Below are 18,968 nucleotides of genomic sequence, written 5' to 3' on the forward strand. Positions count from 1 at the left end.
GGAAGTTTGTGTCAGCTTCCCCTCTCAGTGATGGCACGCCATCAGGCCCAGACCAGTGCAAGACCTATGCATGCTGCCACACTCTCTGGGGAGTTCATCTGTGTGCCAGTGCTGCGGTATTTAGAAGGCCTTGGCTGCCTATGTCCTCCATCCCATCTGACTCTTACAATCTCTTTGCTCTTCTATCCCAGGGATCCCTGAACCCTGAGGGAGGGAATTGATAAAGACATGCTATTTAGGACTGGGTGTTTCAAGGTCTCTCACTCACTTCACTTTGTCTAACTCTGGGTCTCCATATTACTTGATATCTACTGCAAGAAGAAACCTCACCAATGACGGCTAAAAAGACACTGATCTATGGATATAGAAGAATATTGTTAGGAGACATTTTATTGCTGTATTTCTTTGGTTTCCCCTAGATCCCTGAGCTCTCTGCTCTTAGGTTCTTGCCACCTGTGAAGCCTTGGGGTTGGGTTCCACCAAATTCAATGCGCCTCAAATCCGACCAAAAAGTTCCACAAGCCCTGTGCCACTATCCCACTACCGCAGATTGCAAGTGGTTCACTATGTTAGACAGGAGAGTTTGTAGCTGGATTGGTGTTTATGTTTCTCCTTCGGTAGCACACAGATCACCATACAGTACCATGAACACTAATCCACAGGGTGAAGACTCCTGGTAGGAACAAGTTTGGTTTCTCTGTGTTCAATGACATGGGTAGTAGTTATCTTCAAGGCCTCACAGGCAGTCTCTGGAGAGAAAAAAAAATTATTAGTCTCAGAAGTAACCTGGGTTGTTTTAGGGTTCTCACGGGGCTCTTTGGGCCAACTAACCCATCCCCAGGAGTGGAGGCTTCATTTGGCGATGAGAAATGTCCAGTCAGGGCTCTGTCTCACTATTACTTAATGATCCCTTTAGAACTCCTTCAAATATGTATATGTTTTATACATATTTTTCCAGTGTCTATTTATAAGAATCAGGAATTCATAAGCATGTGGATTTATGTCTAGGCCATAAGTCATTTCAATTCCATTGATCAGCGTGTCTGCTTTGTGGCAGTACCATGCTGGTTTTATTACTATAGCTTCGTAGTGCAATTTTAGGTCAGGGATAGTAATACCACCAGCAGTTCTTTTACTGTTCAGGATTGGCTTAGCTACCCTGGTGCGCTCTCTCTCTCTCTCTCTCTCTCTCTCTCTCTCTCTCTCTCTCCCTCTCCCTCTCCCTCTCCCTCTCTCTCTCTCTCTCTCTCTCTCTCTCTCTCTCTCTCTGCGTGTGTGTCCATATGAAACTGAAAATTGTTTCAAGATCTGTGAAGCATTGTGTTGAATTTTTATAGGAATTTTATTGAATCTGTATATTTCTTTTGATATTCAGATGGCCCAGAATTTATAGTAACAATATCTGAATTGTAGTCTAATTCAATAAAAATGAACATTGTGATTATAAATATGCCATTTAATCTTCCCAAAACACAGTTTCCTTTGCAGATTAGGAATTCTTTCATTACCATTCCAGCCTCATCCAGTCTCAAAGGAAATTGAGTTATGAAATACTTTGAGAACTTTTGATATCATGTTAAATGAGGAAGTAAGTGAAGCTTCCTTTACACTGTATTTCAATCACTTTAATCATGCACTAATTTTAGCTAGCTACTTTTTCTTTTATAAAGCTTTCCATGGTAACCAACCATACACATATAAACAACAAAAACGGGTTCAGCAGATAATATTTACATAATGATGAATACACATTCACACATGTATTTTCAGAGAAAAGGGATACTATTAATCTGAGAGTGGAGTCATGAAATGGGTTGGAAAGAGGGAATCTAGAAGGGGCGAGAAGGAAAAAGGAAAGGGAGAAAGTGGTGTACTTCTATTTTAATAAAAAAAGTTTTGTAAAAAATATTCCATTAACGTAATTATCTTCCTTTTTCAACTTCAGTGTCAAAATGTTTTTTATTTTGTGTATTTTATTTCCCCAGAGTTTCCATGTAACAGCTTTAGTTCTGAGGTGTCCACGAAGGTGACAGGAGTAGAATTTTGAAGCTTCTGCATTTGAGATTTATATCCATTGTTGGTTGTTAAGAAGGGCACAGCCTGCCAGTAGCCTACCAAGTCTAAGATAAGGAAAATATTTAAACAATAATATAACAAATATGGTGCTAAGTGAATAGCATTGAAAATGGGTAATACAAAAGACAGTGATATCTTTAACTTTATTCAAACATTTATTTTAGAACAGTTTTAATTAAATATAATATATATATATATATATACATCCTATATTATATATAAATATCTAGAGAGATCCACAGATGCATGGTTATATACCTATATAGATATATAAGTATACAGACATGGATATATTCTTATATGGACAATATACAGCTATGTAGACATCAATCCAACTTTGAACACCATCTTGCTGCATAAGTCGACACACCTAGTAGGCACACCAAAACCAGTTTGAATTAACCCATAAATCTAGGCTTCGTAGCCATCATTTCAGTAACTTCTAAAGGACTATGCTTGCAGCATCGAAATCCATCTCTACAAAGAACCTGAATGAAATTCCCACAACACAGCACAAGTCCTGCCAGTTAACACGTTCAGCTCCTATTCTCCGAAGGCTGTGATCCAGTTCCTAACTCCAGCTGAGAACCTACGGAATCTGACTCAGCACCCGCTGACACCCATTATCCACCCGTGATCATCACTGCCAAGGTTCTAGCTGTTTCTCACAGGGCAATTTACCCTTCCCTGGTTTTCTTCCTTGCCAGACTTCTACAGTCTCCTCTGAGAAAACCCCATCCTACGGCTGCAAACCTTCCACCACTTTCACCTCCTTTCCCACAGGTTTCTGACTACTTTCTCACCTTGCCCCAGGCAGAATGGAGCTGAGTACATCATTTTTGTTCCTATGGTGACTATTGCATTTCAATTATTAGAATGTGTTGCAAGCACATACCTCTTTCCTCCCAGTCCCCAAATATGGAACAATCCACAATATTATAACACCCGTACAGTCTCACCTAAAACGTCTGTGCATAGGGTGAATGTATAAGACCAGTTATCTCCTTAGTGGGCCAGAAGAATCATGGCTTCAAGGCCAGCATGTCCTCTATGGTTAAACCCTATCTCCAAATGAACACAAACACAGGCATCTGGAGAAGATGAGGACTGAAACAGAAAAGGAGGAGAAAAAAGTTGGTGGGATGTATGGTATATACATTTATGGATCAGATTTGTCAAGAAAAACAAATACAATAATTCTACTACCTGTCTATGAGACTTACTGACAGAGTAAAGTAGTACATGAATCCCTTCAAACAGGGCCAGTCATATGTGATCCTATGTAACCTTGATTGTTTTGCCATTTCCATGCAGAACATGTTATAGTAATTCTATACATAATATTTGTTGTGAGACAGACTCACAATAAATGTACCTTCACCAGCTGTACCAAATCGCATGAGTACCTCTGTGAGAGAACATGTTTTAAAATATATTTGTGTTGACATTTAAGCTTACCCTGAGACTCAGGGACTTTCCTGGGTTTTTTGCTTTGGGTTTGGTTTTTGTATACCTGAAAATTACTTAAATTTTAACAAGGATGTTCTAATTTAAAACTTGTCATTTACAAAGGTTTAAATTTTTATGCATATGGATGTTTTACTTGCATATATGTCTTCACACCATTTGCATGCCTTGGGCACACAGAGACCAGAAAAGGGCACTGAATCCCTTGATAGTGGAGTTAGACACAGTAGTGAGCCACCAATTGGGTGCTGAGAACTGAGTCCAGGACAACTGTAAAAGCAGTCATCTTTGCTAATCAAGTAAGATATAATAATGTCTTTGAAAGGGGCACTTATTAACAGCTTCTGTTCCAGTTATGTTTTATTTATTTTATTGGATATATTTTATTTACATTTCAAATGCTATCTCCTTTCCCGGTTTCCTATCCATAAACACCCTATACCATCCCCCTCCTCCTTCTTCTGTGAGGGTGTTCCTCCATCCATCCACCCACCCCTTCCCACCTCCCCACCTTGACATTCCCTGCACTGGGGGGAGAGGGTCAAACCTTGGCAGGACCCAGGGCGTCTCCTTCCATTGGTACCCAACATGACCATCCTCTGCTACATATGCAGCTGGAGCCATGAGTCTATCCATGTGTACCCTTTGAATGGTGGTTTAGTCCTTGGGACCTCTGGTTGGTTGGTATTGTTGATCTTATTGGGTTGCAAACCCCTCCAGTTCCTTCAATCCTTTCTCTAACTCCTCCAATGGGGACTCCGTTCTCAGTTCAATGGCTGGCTCTGTATTTGTCATGCTCTGACTGTGCCTCACAGGAGACAGCTATATCAGGCTCCTGTCAGCATGCACTTCTTGGCATCAGCAATATTGTCTGGATTTGGTCGCTGTATATTTATGGGTTGGATCCCCAGGTGAGACAGGCTCTGAATGGCCGTTCTTTCAGTCTCTGCTCCAAAAATTGTCTCCATGTCTCCTCCTATGAGTATGTTTGTTCAGTCTTCTAAGAAGGACTGAAACATCCACACTTTGGTTGTCCTTCTGCTTGAGCTTCATGTGGTCTATGGATTTTATCTTGGGTAATCCAAGTTTTTGGGCTAATATCCACTTATCAGTGAGTGCACACCATGTATGTTCTTTTGTAACTGGGTTACCTCACTCAGGATGGCATTTTCTAGTTCCATCCATTTGCCTAAGATTTATATGAAGTCATTGTTTTTAATAGCTGAGTGGCACTCCATTGTGTAAATGTCCCAAATTTTCTGTATCCATTTTGTCCTATTGACAGTGTTTTTTGCCTTACAGAAGCTTTGCAATTTTAGGAAGTCCAATTTGTCAAATCCTGATCTTAGAACATAAGCCATTGGTGTTTGGTTCAGGAAGTTTTCCCCAGTGCCCATGTGTTCAATCAAGACTCTTCCCCACTTTTTCTCCTATTAGTTTGAGTGTATCTGGTTTGATGTGGAGGTCCTTGATCCACTTGTACGTAAGCTTTGCACAGGGCAATAAGAATGGATCTATTTGCATTCTTCTACATGCTGACCTCCAGTTGAACCAGCACCATTTGTTGAAAATGCTATCTTTTTTTCACTGGATGGTTTTAGCTTCTTTGTCAAAGATCAAGTGACCATAAGTGTGTGAGTTCATTTCTGGGTCTTCAATTCTATTCCCCTGATCTACCTACCTCTCTCTGTACCAATATTATGCAGTTTTTTATCATTATTGCTCTGTAATATTGCTTGAAGTCAGGGATGGTGTTCTAGTTATTGATAATGGTTACAGTGGTGATACGTGTTTCTGTGTGTTATATAGGTGTGTGTGTGCATGCACGTGTGTGTGTGTCTGTGCATGTGTGTCTGTGTGTGTCTGTGTGTGTCTGTGTATATATGTGTGTCTGTGTGTATGTGTGTGTGTCTGTGTGTATGTGTGTCTGTGTGTCTCTCTGTGTGTGTATGTGTGTATGTGTGTCTCTGTGTGTGTGTCTGTGTGTGTATGTATATACGCACTCGCACGTGTGTGTGTGTGTGTGTGTGTGTGTGTGTGTGTGTGTGTCACTGCCACTGACTTAACATCTCAGGAGCAAACTGGAAAACTTGCATCTCCCCCTTCATACACTGATATGAAAGCTGCTTCCAGATCGCATACACAGTCTGTCTGCCATAAAATAAATGAGAGAAAAAAAGCTCCTCTTTAGGCAAAGCAATTTGTTTAAGAGAAAAAGGCAATAGACTTTCTGAGAACTAAGTCATAAAACTAAAGGTATTCGCACTGTTAAAAGGTTGGAATATTGCCAGTTTTTGAACTTTTATATCACAATGCCAATTCGAAGAAAATGGATATTATTTCTGAACTTGGATCAGTTAAGCCATGATGTTGAGCTCACTTTCAACCATTTCACGGTGTCTACACGTCATCATTTCCTGAAGTATCACAGTCATGTTAACTTGCTAGGCAGTTAGTTCATTGCCATCATTTATTGACCTTTCAAAGAAAACTGGAACAGTTGGAGCAGTGGACTGTGGTTTAAAGTAATTGAGTGAGGTGTTTTGAAGAACAGAACTTTAAGTATTCTCACTCCGTTGGATGTGAACTAATACAACTCATTAGAAATAAGATGATTTCTGTTTTGGTTTGGTTTGGTTTTAGTATGGTTTGGGTTTTTGTTGTTGTTGTTGTTTGTTTGTTTATTTGTTTATTTTTGAGACCAAAGTAGGCTGACACAGTTTGTGACTTATCACGAGTCCAGTGAACTGACAAGGACTCTAATGTCTCAGCTGCACAGAGGAAACTTCTGAGGCTCATGCAGAGCCTTAGTTCTGTAAAGGAGAAGATTGCATTAACTAAACTACAAGCCTTTCTATAACTTTCTACTGCTAGGTAGTTTAATATTTCCTAAACAAATGTTCCTTGCTTTAATTGATCTTCTATTTACTTCCATAAAATTCATCTGCCATTCATTTGTACACTAATCAACCATTCATTCACTGTTGAGCACTAATAACAGACTAGACATGTTCATAAAACACTCAGACACCCTGTTTTGATGATATTGCAATTCAGGTGCAAGGACAGCTGAGGAAGCAAAGAGCACAGCATTGCCAGAGGTAGCATCCTTCTTTACAAAAGATGAGAAGGCAGGAAGGAGTCTTGAAAGGAAGAAAATTCGGGCCAGAAATATTACAGAGATCAGAGAATAATGAATAGCCTTGCATTCAACTGCTCCAAGAAGGAAGGGCATAAAATCTATAGGCCTTGGCAGAGTAGCACCTCTGGTGTGCTCAGGGGCCACTTGGAGGTGCAACTGGGCCAAAGACAAGGAACAGAAGAAAAGACATGGGATGCAAGCAGTAACAGAAGCCATCTTCTGGAGGCAAGGGCTTTCCTCTGAGCAAGTAGGGACAGCTGGAATGCTGAGGTCTTAGGGGTGCCATGTTCTCAGGAAGATTTACAGGAGTCCTTCAGCAGCTGTGCTGACAGTACATTGAGAAGCCGGGTTTACATAGGAATGCCTGCCTAGGAATCCTTTACTCTGTGCTGTGTGAGAGATGGGAGGTAATAGACACGAGGAAATGCATGGGTTCTGATTGATTGTGGAGCAGATCCATCAAGCACAGCCATCAAACCAGAAGTTAGGCAAAGCACAAAGATAGCTTCAAATCCAGATGTTATGAGGGAAACAAAAAGTGTTTTACTGAGCAGGTGTTGTTCAAGCAGCACTTAGAACAAAGCAATCTCCAAAATTGCTTTAGTCTTTAAAGCCCACCAATAAATAATAACCTTGGATGTGTTCTTTTCCCCTTGCCTTTTCCTGGCTCCTTTTGGTTTCTATAGCTTGAGCAGTAACAGCTACACATGCATTTTTTAAATTAATCATAATAGGTGAGACAGACTATCTGCTGACATTGTCACTCGGTACTATTTTAAAAGAAGACGCAGCCACCCTCGTGACTATCACCAAGAGGTACTGCCAAGGTAAAGGTGTTCGCCCAGGGTAGCAATAACTGCATGAATTTGTCAGTCCCCATCACTTTTCCAAACCCTGCACACAGGCACAGATCCTACACATCAGCATAACCTGTCACTCAAGGGCTTGGTGAGGGAAAGGAACCAACAAGAAGACTCCGTGTATGTTGGTTTGAATGTGAGGTGTCCCTCATAGCTCAGGTCTTTGAATGCCCTCTCTCTCCATCTTGTGAATCGCTATGGGAGACCGTGGGACCATATGTGAGACTGTGGGGCTGTGTTAAAGGCTGTGGGGCACTATGGGATGCTGTGGGACCATATGAGAGGCTGAGGGATCCTACGGGAGTCTGTGGGGCTATGTGGGAGCTTGTGGGGCCATGTGGTAGACTGTGGGATTGTATGGGAGGCTGTGGGGCCTGTTTGGTAGAGGTGAGTTAACAACAGAGATTCACGAGGAGGCCCGCTAGCTTCATCCTGCTTTCTGATCCATCCAGGTGTGAAGATGCTACACTAGTATAGCCTCCACAGCCATGGACCAAGCCACCCCATGATCACGCCTTACCAAAAAGGCCAAAAGTAAACTTCCCTTCGCGTTCTCCTGTCAGACATTTGGTTACAGCAGTGAGAAGAGCAAACTATCGCAAAGAAGAAAGCACTGTGATTTCAGATTCTTATTTGAATTAATGTCACCCCTCCCCCAGCAACACAGACATACAGACACACGTGTGTATCTTCTTTTCTTTTAGAAGAGCAAAAGTGTGAGTCAAGCTGACTCCATATTTGAACTTTTACAATTAAATTTGTTTAGGGATTTATTTCTGAGAGCCTAGGGTGTTTTGTTCCTGAAGAATTAAGGCACGCCCTTCGCTTCTTATTTTGAAATATCTAAAAATATGCCATTTTGCTTTTATTTTTAGAAAATGGTCTTAACAAAAAAGAAAAATCTCTTCCACATGGTGATCTCGTCTTTGTTCTCCAGGACACAGCACTGCTGAGCAGGGTATGAACCAGCCTGGGAGCAACACTGCTGTTGCTTTCTGGGCCACAGAATAAACAATTGTGCCAACAGTAATACTACATAGTAAGTCTTAGTAAGGCTTAGTCAGGCAGCAGTTAAGTCTATAGACAGAAATATTTCGTACATTACATTCCTCTTAGTTACCACACCCAATTTTGAAAATAAAATATGTGCTCTGTCTAATCTGACACGTAAGCCCAAACATCCATTTCCCTGGATCTTAAATCAATAGATATGAATGGTCTCTCTCTGATACAAAATGACGTTTAGTCTCTTTCCTCAATGAAGTGAAGTGTAAAGAATACTTTACAATGTCAAATCCTCTCTCTCTCTCTCTCTCTCTCTCTCTCTCTCTCTCTCTCTCTCTTGCTCTCTCTCTCTGTCTCTCAAAATTGTTATTAGTTCCACATTTGTTAAAATCTATCATACTTGCTTTGACTTCCTCACCCTCTACTCTCCCTATTCACTAATTAAATTATAACATGAAGTATGGGGCAAGATGGGCTACCTCGCCTGTGTAATTTTACTACTTGAGTTCTGGAAGCCTTGTCAGACTCCCACCCCATCGCTGGCCTCTTCTGTTGGCCTCCCGCTGCCTACACGGGGCTACACAGTACACAATACACAGTAGACAGTACACAGTACACAGTACACAGGGTACAGTACACAGTACACAGTATACAGTACACAGTACACAGTATACAGTATACAGTACACAGTACACAGGGTACAGTACACAGTACACAGTATACAATACACAGTACACAGTACATAGTATCCAGTACACAGTACCCAGTGCACAGTACATAGTACACACTATACAGTACACAGTACACAGTATACAGTACACAGTACACAGTACACAGTATACAGTACACAGTACACAGTACACAGTATACAGTACCCAGTGCACAGTACACAGTACACAGTATACAGTACACAGTACATAGTACCCAGTGCACAGTACACAGTACACAGTACACAGTACACAGTATACAGTACACAGTACACAGTACACAGTACACAGTACACAGTACACAGTACACAGTATACAGTACACAGTACACAGTACACAGTACACAGTATACAGTACACAGTACACAGCACACAGTACATAGTACCCAGTACACAGTACCCAGTGCACAGTACACAGTACACAGTACACAGTACCCAGTACACAGTACACAGTACACAGTACACAGTACACAGTACCCAGTGCACAGTACACAGTACCCAGTACACAGTACCCAGTACCCAGTACACAGTACACAGTACCCAGTGCACAGTACACAGTACACAGGGTACTTTTCTGCCACTATCCCCATTGCAGGAGTTGACGGGCTTGCACATGTTGGCCATAGGTGTAGCGGCTTATTCTCTTGGATTTGAAAGTGTTCTGTGACTTATAACTCCTTCCCATTGAGGGACTTCTCATCCAAATGCCATCTTTGAAAGGAAAGCCCAGACATGAAAGCAGGGGACCCGGCAGGTTCCCAACACCACGCACAGCCTTCCAAAGCAGATTCGCAGACCTTCCACCCAGGCTTCAGGACTCCTGGGTCATTGTTAGAAATGTTCTGGCTTTTTTGGTTTGTTTGGGGTTTTTTTTGTTGTTGTTGTTTTGTTTTGTTTTGTTTTTTTATTAAAACATATTCAGAAGAGAAGTTACCAAGTTAATACAATTAATGAATGAAACATTGAGCCTGTAACCATGCTTCAGATATAGACATCAGACTGAGAAAATGTAAAAGTGATAGCGCATCAACATCAGAGAGTAAGGTGCTGGAGAGATGGCTCAGCGGTTAAGAGAACTGACTGCTCTCCCAGAGGTCCTGAGTTCAAATCCCAGCAACCACATGGTGGCTCCTAACCATCTGGAATGAGATTTTTTTTTCATATTTATATTATACATAGATCTATCATTAAAGCATTTGGGACTTATTTCATTAATGAAAAGATACTCTTGAGAACAAAGCCTTTGCAGCTACATGAACTCTCAGAGGGGAGCCTTGGAGCTACATGCTGGGAAAGGCGCTGAAGTAGGCTAAGACGAGGCCAATGTCCCCCTTTGGGAAAGATGACAAAAGCTTCCTCAGTGATAAGGGGCAAGCCCTTCCAAGAGAAAACGCTTGTTGATGATCTGTGACTACCCATTCTTCAGGCATACTCCTCACTCCTGTCTGGCAAAAATTAGGTGCCCGACGCATGTACAAAAATAGCCTTGTCTGCCATTTTCTTTCACCCTCACTTTATCGCGGTTTCCTAGTTCCTTATCAGTCCCATAAATGTACTGCTGGCGATGAGAAGGGAACTGTTGAATGAAAACTAAAATAGTGAAAGAAAAATACCAACCGTGTTGCAAACTGAGAACAAATCAACAACCACTCTCATGGGATAGAAGGAAGGGACGCTACTTAACGGCAGGTCAGCAGAACCTTGCAATCAAACCAAGAGAAGCTAAAACCTTCACAGAGAAAGTTCTGCTTGGGGGTTGGGGTATCGTGACATTAACCCAAGCTACACTGTGAGGTGGAGAGCAACTCTAAACTATGCCATTTGGCTTCGTGTGTTTATCTCATCTTTCAGGGAAAAAAGAAAATTCCCGTGATAATACACTGCCAAACAAACACATTCCGATGCAAGAGTTAATTAATCCTCTGCTGGCTGTAGTTACCCACGGCCTAAAAGTCCACAGTGAATTAGCATGAAGTGAGATGCAGCAGATGCTTGAAAGCCTTTGTTTAGATGACACGCGGCCACTGTGATCTTTTTGTGGGAAATAATAATAGGACTGAGATTGCCGTAATAGATGCTTAAGTTCAGAAAAGATAAAGCAAGAAAACTGTCTCGTGCTGGTTCTCTCGTGCTCTGGCATCTCATAGCAACGAAAACTTCTGTCTCCTTTGAGACCAGGAAGTTATTCACAAGTTTACATATTTCCCTTGAGTTCAGAGAGCTGAAGGTCTGCGAGGGCGCTATTGCTCTGACTCATGTTTGGCTAAGTGACTCAATACCCAGCGTCTGAGTCACCAACTTAAGAGTCTGCATTTGAAACATTAAACAGAAGGTTTTTTGAGAAGAAATGGCATGTGTGTTTAGAAGCTAGACTGCTAATGAGTTAGAACGCTGAACTGAGCATGAACAGAAATTATTTCCCCACAGTCTACAACCGGATGATGTGGTTAAGTTCCGTTGAGCCACTCGGCACAATCCCCACAGCAACTGGTTGCGTATCACTTAATGCCACGATGTTCTACTCAGAGTTTCAATCATAATTAAATTTTTATTATATTTTAAATTGCCGAAAAAGAAGATCATTTAACCATCCAGCCCATCACTACCAACACTCCTTAAACAAGAGCTTTGATTCTAGAAATGCTGTTGGAGTAGAAAAGGAAAGAGTGTTGTGATGAAGGGAGGGATTTAGCCTAAAGCCAAGAGAAAATACTATGGTACTTAAAGAGATCAAAGGTTCAAAAGGAAGGTGTTTTCAAGATGGACCCACAAACTAGTGAAAGGTAAACAGTTAAATCAACAGAAGTGAACTTGAACCACAGAAATGAAGCCTGTTTGAAATTTTTACTTAACCTTGAAAATATAAGCCATTGTCTGTCTTCTTCTCCAGTCCTCTGTATCAGTTTATATCCACAGAGGAAAGAAACCAATCTATTATGTAGGGACTAGTTTGCATCAAGACATGAAGTCTGAAGACATACATGCATACATACACACATACATACATACTACATACATGCATACATACATACATATATGCATACATACATAATACAAGATAATGTGTCTGTTTAAGGGAACTTACTATAAATAAATAAATTAATCTTCATGCATGTAGATAAACATGAAGTCATGTGTGATATTAGTCATAACATTGATGACACTTTTTATTGCTAGAATGCACATAAGTTTTGGCTTAGGGTTTCATTGCTATGAAGAGACATCATGATCAAGGCAACTCTCATAAAGGACGTCATTTAATAGGGACTGGCTTATAGTTTCAGATTCAGTACTTTATCATCAAGGCAGGAGCATAACAACTTGCGGGCAGACATGGTCCAGGAGGAGATGAGAGTTCTACACCTTGATCCAAAGGCAGCCAAGAGGAGGCTCTCTTCTACATTGGACAGAGCTTGAGCCCCAGGAAACCACGAAGCCCACCTACACAATGATACACTTCCTCCCATAAGGTCACACCTATTCCTACAAGGCTATACTCCTAACTTCCGATAGTCCAAGCATATTGAAACCACCACAGTTTTTAAATACTGATGTTTTGCTTTTATATGTTTCTTATATATATGTATATATATTTGTTTTAAACATAGAAGCACTTAATGCAGGGGTGGTCCTGTTTTTATGGAAATTTTCCTGGACAAGCACCCTGACACCAATGAGAGTGTTATAAAGATGGACCAAAGCCAAGACAGCTCTGAAAGGCTTCACTGATCAGTCTGGTTTGTATTCTCATTTTGTATTCTAAAATTACAAGGTGCAGAGGTCCAAGGGAGCGACATCTTACAGAAGCCTATCAGGAAGTCAGCAGGTTCTTAAAAGCAACGACCCATTGATCCAGCTATGTCTCTCCATCATTCCTTTTGAGGCAGAAAGTGAAGTTATTCTTGTGAAATAGGCAGTATGAGCAGTGCTTTAAGTAAAATCACTTTAAATAAATCAATAAATCAATATCTGATAATTGGTCTTTTCTCCTTTATTCTACTTCAGTCCCTTTCTCCCACTCCTCTCATTCTTACTCCCTCCTTCTTCTCTTTTTGCCCCTCCCCTATAGCATTTGAAAGGAGGGACTCTGAGGAAGAGGCTCCAGGTAGTAGCAACATCTGGAACGCATCTCTAATTAGATCCCAGGCAACCTGTGGCTGCATTTATAGTTTCCTACATGCTGGCTTACAGTTTCTTTTTAAATGGTTCCCAAAACAGCAAGGTCGTTTACAAAGATTTGCTGCACTTGTACATGTCATGCGGTATGAAGCTTGGGAGGTGGAATATAAAATGGTAATTCCTAAGTCTTAACATGGAAGATATTATCCAGACAGGATGTCAGGTTCATGTTGGTACTCTGTGTGTTACTTATTCATAAAAGTTTTAAGATTGCCAATTCATCATAAAACTAATAGAGGTACATCATAAACTAATTAAACTCGAGCTTTCTTTTAAGGGTTTTTGCTTTTGCCTCACACAAGCAGTTTATAATCATTTTTGCAATTTAATGTTTCTTGTTTTAAAATCATAAAAACTTATGAGAAAGCAGATCATTGTGTTCAGTATATAGAAGAAAATTAGCCCTGCAATATGAAATCACATTTGTGCACTGGATTGCATGTCTGTGATAGAGTAGAGAGGATGCAGAGTCTTAGGTGGTCCACCATGCAAAGATTGACTTAAGAAGCTTCAATGGAGCAAAAACAATTTGAATGAACAATTTTTCTTCTCAAATATGTGACCATGCTGGCTTCATTTTTTTCTATTTTATTAGCTACTAAATTTTACAGTGAGTTTTCTTTGCATACATAAAGGACATTTCTGTTTACTCATCTCAGAAAAAGTCTTTTCAACTTGACTTTTAAAATATTACAAGGAAAAACTAATGTTTAAGAACTCAAATCAAGCGGTTGGAGATTTAGCTCAGTGGTAGAGCGCTTGCCTAGCAAGCGCAAGGCCCTGGGTTCAGTCCCCAGCTCTGAGAAAAAAGAGAAAAAAAAAAAAAGAATTTGAATCAAGACATTTAAATTAAGTTGTAGCAGTAGTTTTTCAAAAGGAAAATATAAAAGAACCATTGCTGTCACAAAGCCTCGGACACCCTATTAATGACCATTGCTGTTAACTTTTCAGATAAGGAATCGTCCCAAGGACTCCCTACCCAACCCTAGAATTACAGAAATAATTACATGCCCAATTCGAGTACCCAAATCACTAAACATATATTTTAATTCATCAAAGTATGTTTTCTTTATCACATTTTTTTAGATTAACATGAAATGCGATGGGTTTCACCATGGAATCTTCATACATATGTGTCAGGTAGTTTGTTTCTTATTCATTCCCCTGCAGAAACTCCACCCATTGCCCCTACCTTTTCTCAGATTAGTCCTAACATCTGTTTTCATATTACATTATGTTTCTTAACTTCACGAATTCCCAACCTCCTTGAAATCTCTTGCTTCTCTCTCATGATCTCCTTTCTAGACTTATGAACTACATACACATACAGTAATTACACAAACACTTTTAAACTAGGGTTCATGTGAAGAAAACCAGGCAATATTTTTGAGTCTGGTTTGTTTTGCTTAACATGGTGATTTCTAGGTGCATTCATTTCTTTCCAAATGTCAGGATTTTGCCTTTGCTTTTGTGTGTGTGGCTTCATAAAATCCTATTCTGTACACAAACCACATTTGCTTATCCATTGTTGAAGGACATCCAGGCCAGTTCCACAACTGGCTGTTGTTTCTTGTGCTGGAATACATATATGCAAGCACCTCTGAGGTGTGTTGACTTGGAATCCTTCAGGTGTACTCACAAAAGTAGTATGAATGGATTGTATTTCAGATTTTTGTGGGAACTCCAACAGCAATTTCCATACCAGTTTATAGCTGTATCAACAGTAAAAATATGGTTCCCTTCCCCCATCTCTTTCCCAGCACTTATATTGCTGTGTTTCTTCATGACAATCACCAGAACTGAGTTAGATGAAATTTCAAAGTTTTCATTTGCATTCACATGATTATTAGTCAGGGTTCTCTAGAGTCACAGAACTTATGGAATGTCTCTCTATATTGAGAGAATTTATTGTGATGACTTCCAGTCTGTAGTCCAACTAACCCATCAATGTCCAGTTGCAAATGGGAAGTCTAAGAATCTAGTTAGTTTCTTAGTCCCACGAGGCTAGTTGTTTCAGCTTGTCTTCTGTAGTAGTTTTCAACAGATGTGCTGGCTAGTAAGTGCTAGTAAGAGTGAATCTTCCTTCTTCCAATGTCCTTATTTGGCCTCCAGCAGTAGGTGTGACCCAGATTAAAGGTGTGTACACCTGGATCAGGAACTTGCTATGTCCCAGGCTGACCTTGAACTTGAAGATCCCTTTGCCTCAGTTTTCTAAGGTGTATACTACCTTGCCTGGGCTTACATTTTTCAAAGCTACTATGCCTCAAGATCTCCATGCAAAGATCCAGATCAGAAACTTATGTCGTCAAGCCTTAAGGTCTGGATAACAGGTGAGCCCTCCAATTCTAGGTTGTAGTTCATTCCAGATATCGTTGACAACCAGGAACAGCTATTATACCTGATGACATGGATATTGAATATTTTTCAATTTACTTGCCTTTGTATTTCTCATTTTAATCTCACCAACCTATCTATTGATTATGGGATGATGGGAGTAGGTAAACATTTTGAGCTCTTTGCATATCCTAGATTCCAATCCCCAAGTGATACACAGTTGGAAGAGATCTCCTCCTATAGTCAAGGCCACCTCTTCCATCTGGTGACTGTTCAGGTCTTCTGCAATTCCATGTCATCCCAGGGGGCAACTCTTGAAATTCTTTCCTATGCTACAGCATGCCTGTTCCGAAAATCCTTAACTATATCCTATAGAGTTTTCCTTATGGTTTCCTTAAGCAGTGTCCAATGAATGGGTCTTTTTTTTTTTTTTTTATTTATAATTTTTTTTTATTAACTTGAGTATTTCTTATATACATTTCGAGTGTTATTCCCTTTCCCGGTTTCCAGGCAAACATCCCCCTCCCCCCTCCCCTTCCTTATGGGTGTTCCCCTCCCAACCCTCCCCCCATTGCCGCCCTCCCCCCATAGACTAGTTCACTGTGGGTTCAGTCTTAGCAGGACCCAGGGCTTCCCCTTCCACTGATGCTCTTACTAGGATATTCATTGCTACCTATGAGGTCAGAGTCCAGGGTCAGTCCATGTATAGTCTTTAGGTAGTGGCTTAGTCCCTGGAAGCTCTGGTTGCTTGGCATTGTTGTACATATGGGGTCTCGAGCCCCTTCAAGCTCTTCCAGTTCTTTCTCTGATTCCTTCAATAGGGGACCTATTCTCAGTCAATGAATGGGTCTTATGTTCAGGTCTTCGATTTAAAAAAAAAAGTTTAGTTTTTGTGTAGGGTGAGAAATGCAATTTTAGTTTCATCCTACCATTCTACATTTAAAAGAAGTTGAGTTGCAGATGACCCAACACTATTTGAGCAAAAAACCAAAACCAAATAAGCAGTATTTTTCTCAAGGGTATCTGCGTTTTTAGCACCTTTGTAAAAATGAGGTAACTGTAGCTGCAGGGGACTTTCTATGAGTTAATGTTTATCTCAGCTTCCTCTGACCAATGGGTCTTCCTTGCAAGTGCCAGGCTAATGTGGGCTACATGAGAACATCTCAACATGATGTTCGCAATAATAAAACACGAGAATTTAAGAGAACAAAAACATAAAGTGAAGTCAGAATGAGACCACATACACGGGACTAGGAAGAGGGAAACACAGACAAGCAAAATAAAAAGAAACTAAAGAAGAATATTGCTCCCAAAAGGAGGAAAATGCATAAACAAAAGTTAGATGAATACGTTAAAGGCAGTAAATGAAAACATTTTAACAATTTAAAATGTAACACCATCACAGTGCATTGACTACAAGTGTGCTTTCTATACAAGTACAGTATTGCCAAATACTTTTTTATTTAAAGTAAGAATCTTGCTAATTGTGTAGCTTAAGAAAGAAAACACACCAGAACAAGAATCCGTGTGGATCTGGTGAAGCATTCTAGCACCTTCTTTCTATTTTCTCGTTAGATACCGCTATATCTGTACATGGGGTGGGGTGTAGGAGACCAGCTGAACACAGAGTTCTTGTTTTTCCTATGCTTTGTACTGTTGTTGAGCCTCTGTTAAACTTCCTGATGTTTGCCAGAGCAGTTTCCATAGAAACAGGTTTTGTTTTCCTTTTGTGTGGCCAGGGACTTCGTGTGCCACATTTAGCTCCTCCCTCCTTCCTAAAGAGTCCCTACCTGGGTAGAGTCCTAAAGGGTACCCTACCTGGTTGGGACTGTTCGTCTAAAGGTTATCTTCCGAATGCATTGAGAGTATGGGTGGCAACCACTGGACAGAGACAGATAAAATCAAGGACATCCTACCTTCAAGATGTCATCAATCACCCCTCTGTAGGATACCACTGTGAAGTCATATACAGTACCGGACCTTTAGAGTTCTTGGGTCTACGGCAGTGAAGCACGCCTAGGTAACTTCAGAATGGAAGTGGTCCCTTGTCCTCAAGTTCAGAGCTGTCGAACTCAGTGAGGAAATTCTGCTGATAAGAGCTGGTTTTAGCGGCAGAAGACAAAACTCTCTCTGTTAAGACCCTTCTCAGTTTGAGCCCAACCCCTGCCTTCTGCACGGTTTCCTTAAGTAGCGCCCGACCCTCTTGCTCTGGACTAAAGTACCCCTGAGTCTTTCACCAGGGGATTGTGGCAGGATGAGCTGAGGCTCTCTGACCTGTGGGTGTTCTCTGATGTCAGGCTTTTGGCTACCTCAGGTGTTAACACTGGTGGTTAGTTCAACAATGAAGATGGCGCCCGGGCCATTGTCTTCCAAGTCCTGAAAAAAAAATGGCTTCTGGCCCCCTCTGGAGGAGTCACTATTTCTTCAATAGCAATAGAGCTAGAAGTGAGGCAGCTGTGGCCTGAGGGTAGGACTGCTATGGTTTCCTCCCGCTTAATTTTAGAAGCAGTGTCTACTTCTACCTCTCCCAGTGAACTCTGGCTAAGGTTGAGACTATATGCCATGTCACTTTACTTTGTAAATGCGTGATTTGTTCCTTGGGCTTTGTTGTTGCTGTTGCTGTTGTTGTTATTGTTTTGCTTTTTGTTTTTGTTTTAATTTTTGGAGCTGTTTCATGATTGGATTATCAGTGCGAAATGTAGTGAGTCACTACAGTGGCACCAAAAGCTAAGTGAGTGACATTATCTAATCTCTTGTAAACTGGAGCTAGTGGAGCAGAATAGACAAGGGTACAGCAATCCGGGGCACGTTGCCTTCCTAGGACAGGTGGATCTGAGATGGAGTGCATGTAAACCTGTTATCGTCAGTTCTGTGAGCTTCCCTACACTGTAAAATGTCATGTTTCTATCGCAGACGGATAGATACACTGATAAAGTGAGACACAGTGTTAAGTCGTGGTAGTTCAGGTAAGTTCTTTTTTATTATGGAATAGAGTTTATTCAGGGCGTGCAGAGGGGAGTTGAGAGGTAGGTAGAGACAGAGAAAGGCAGAGCAATAATAAGGTAACTTGAGGAAAACCAGGAATTGCTCTTTTTCCAAAGGGCATGCATGAAGAGGAAACCTTTGCAATGAAGTAAAGTAAGGAACTCAGCTGGAATTGGTTCTGGATTCCAGGAACAGTGGGAAAATCTTAGAATTG

General features: G+C 40.8%; 1 protein-coding gene and 1 long non-coding RNA gene across 3 annotated transcripts in view; one reads left to right on the forward strand and one right to left on the reverse strand.

Moving 5' to 3' along the window:
* Arsj (arylsulfatase family, member J) overlaps positions 1-18,968 on the forward strand; it is a 79,996-nt gene that overhangs the window by 10,053 nt on the left and 50,975 nt on the right. The window lies entirely within an intron of this gene.
* On the reverse strand, positions 373-18,045 carry LOC108350105 (uncharacterized). Of its 2 annotated transcripts, none has more exons than XR_010064426.1 (3): positions 17,686-18,045; positions 3,036-3,183; positions 373-749 (listed from the first exon to the last, which is right to left on the reverse strand). It is a non-coding gene; the product is annotated as an uncharacterized LOC108350105 (long non-coding RNA). The 2 variants fall into 2 exon arrangements; XR_001836897.3 differs by lacking the exon at positions 17,686-18,045 and adding an exon at positions 17,588-17,679.

This window comes from Rattus norvegicus, chromosome 2 (genome assembly GCF_036323735.1).
Source record: "Rattus norvegicus strain BN/NHsdMcwi chromosome 2, GRCr8, whole genome shotgun sequence".
NCBI classification, from domain to species: domain Eukaryota; kingdom Metazoa; phylum Chordata; class Mammalia; order Rodentia; family Muridae; genus Rattus; species Rattus norvegicus.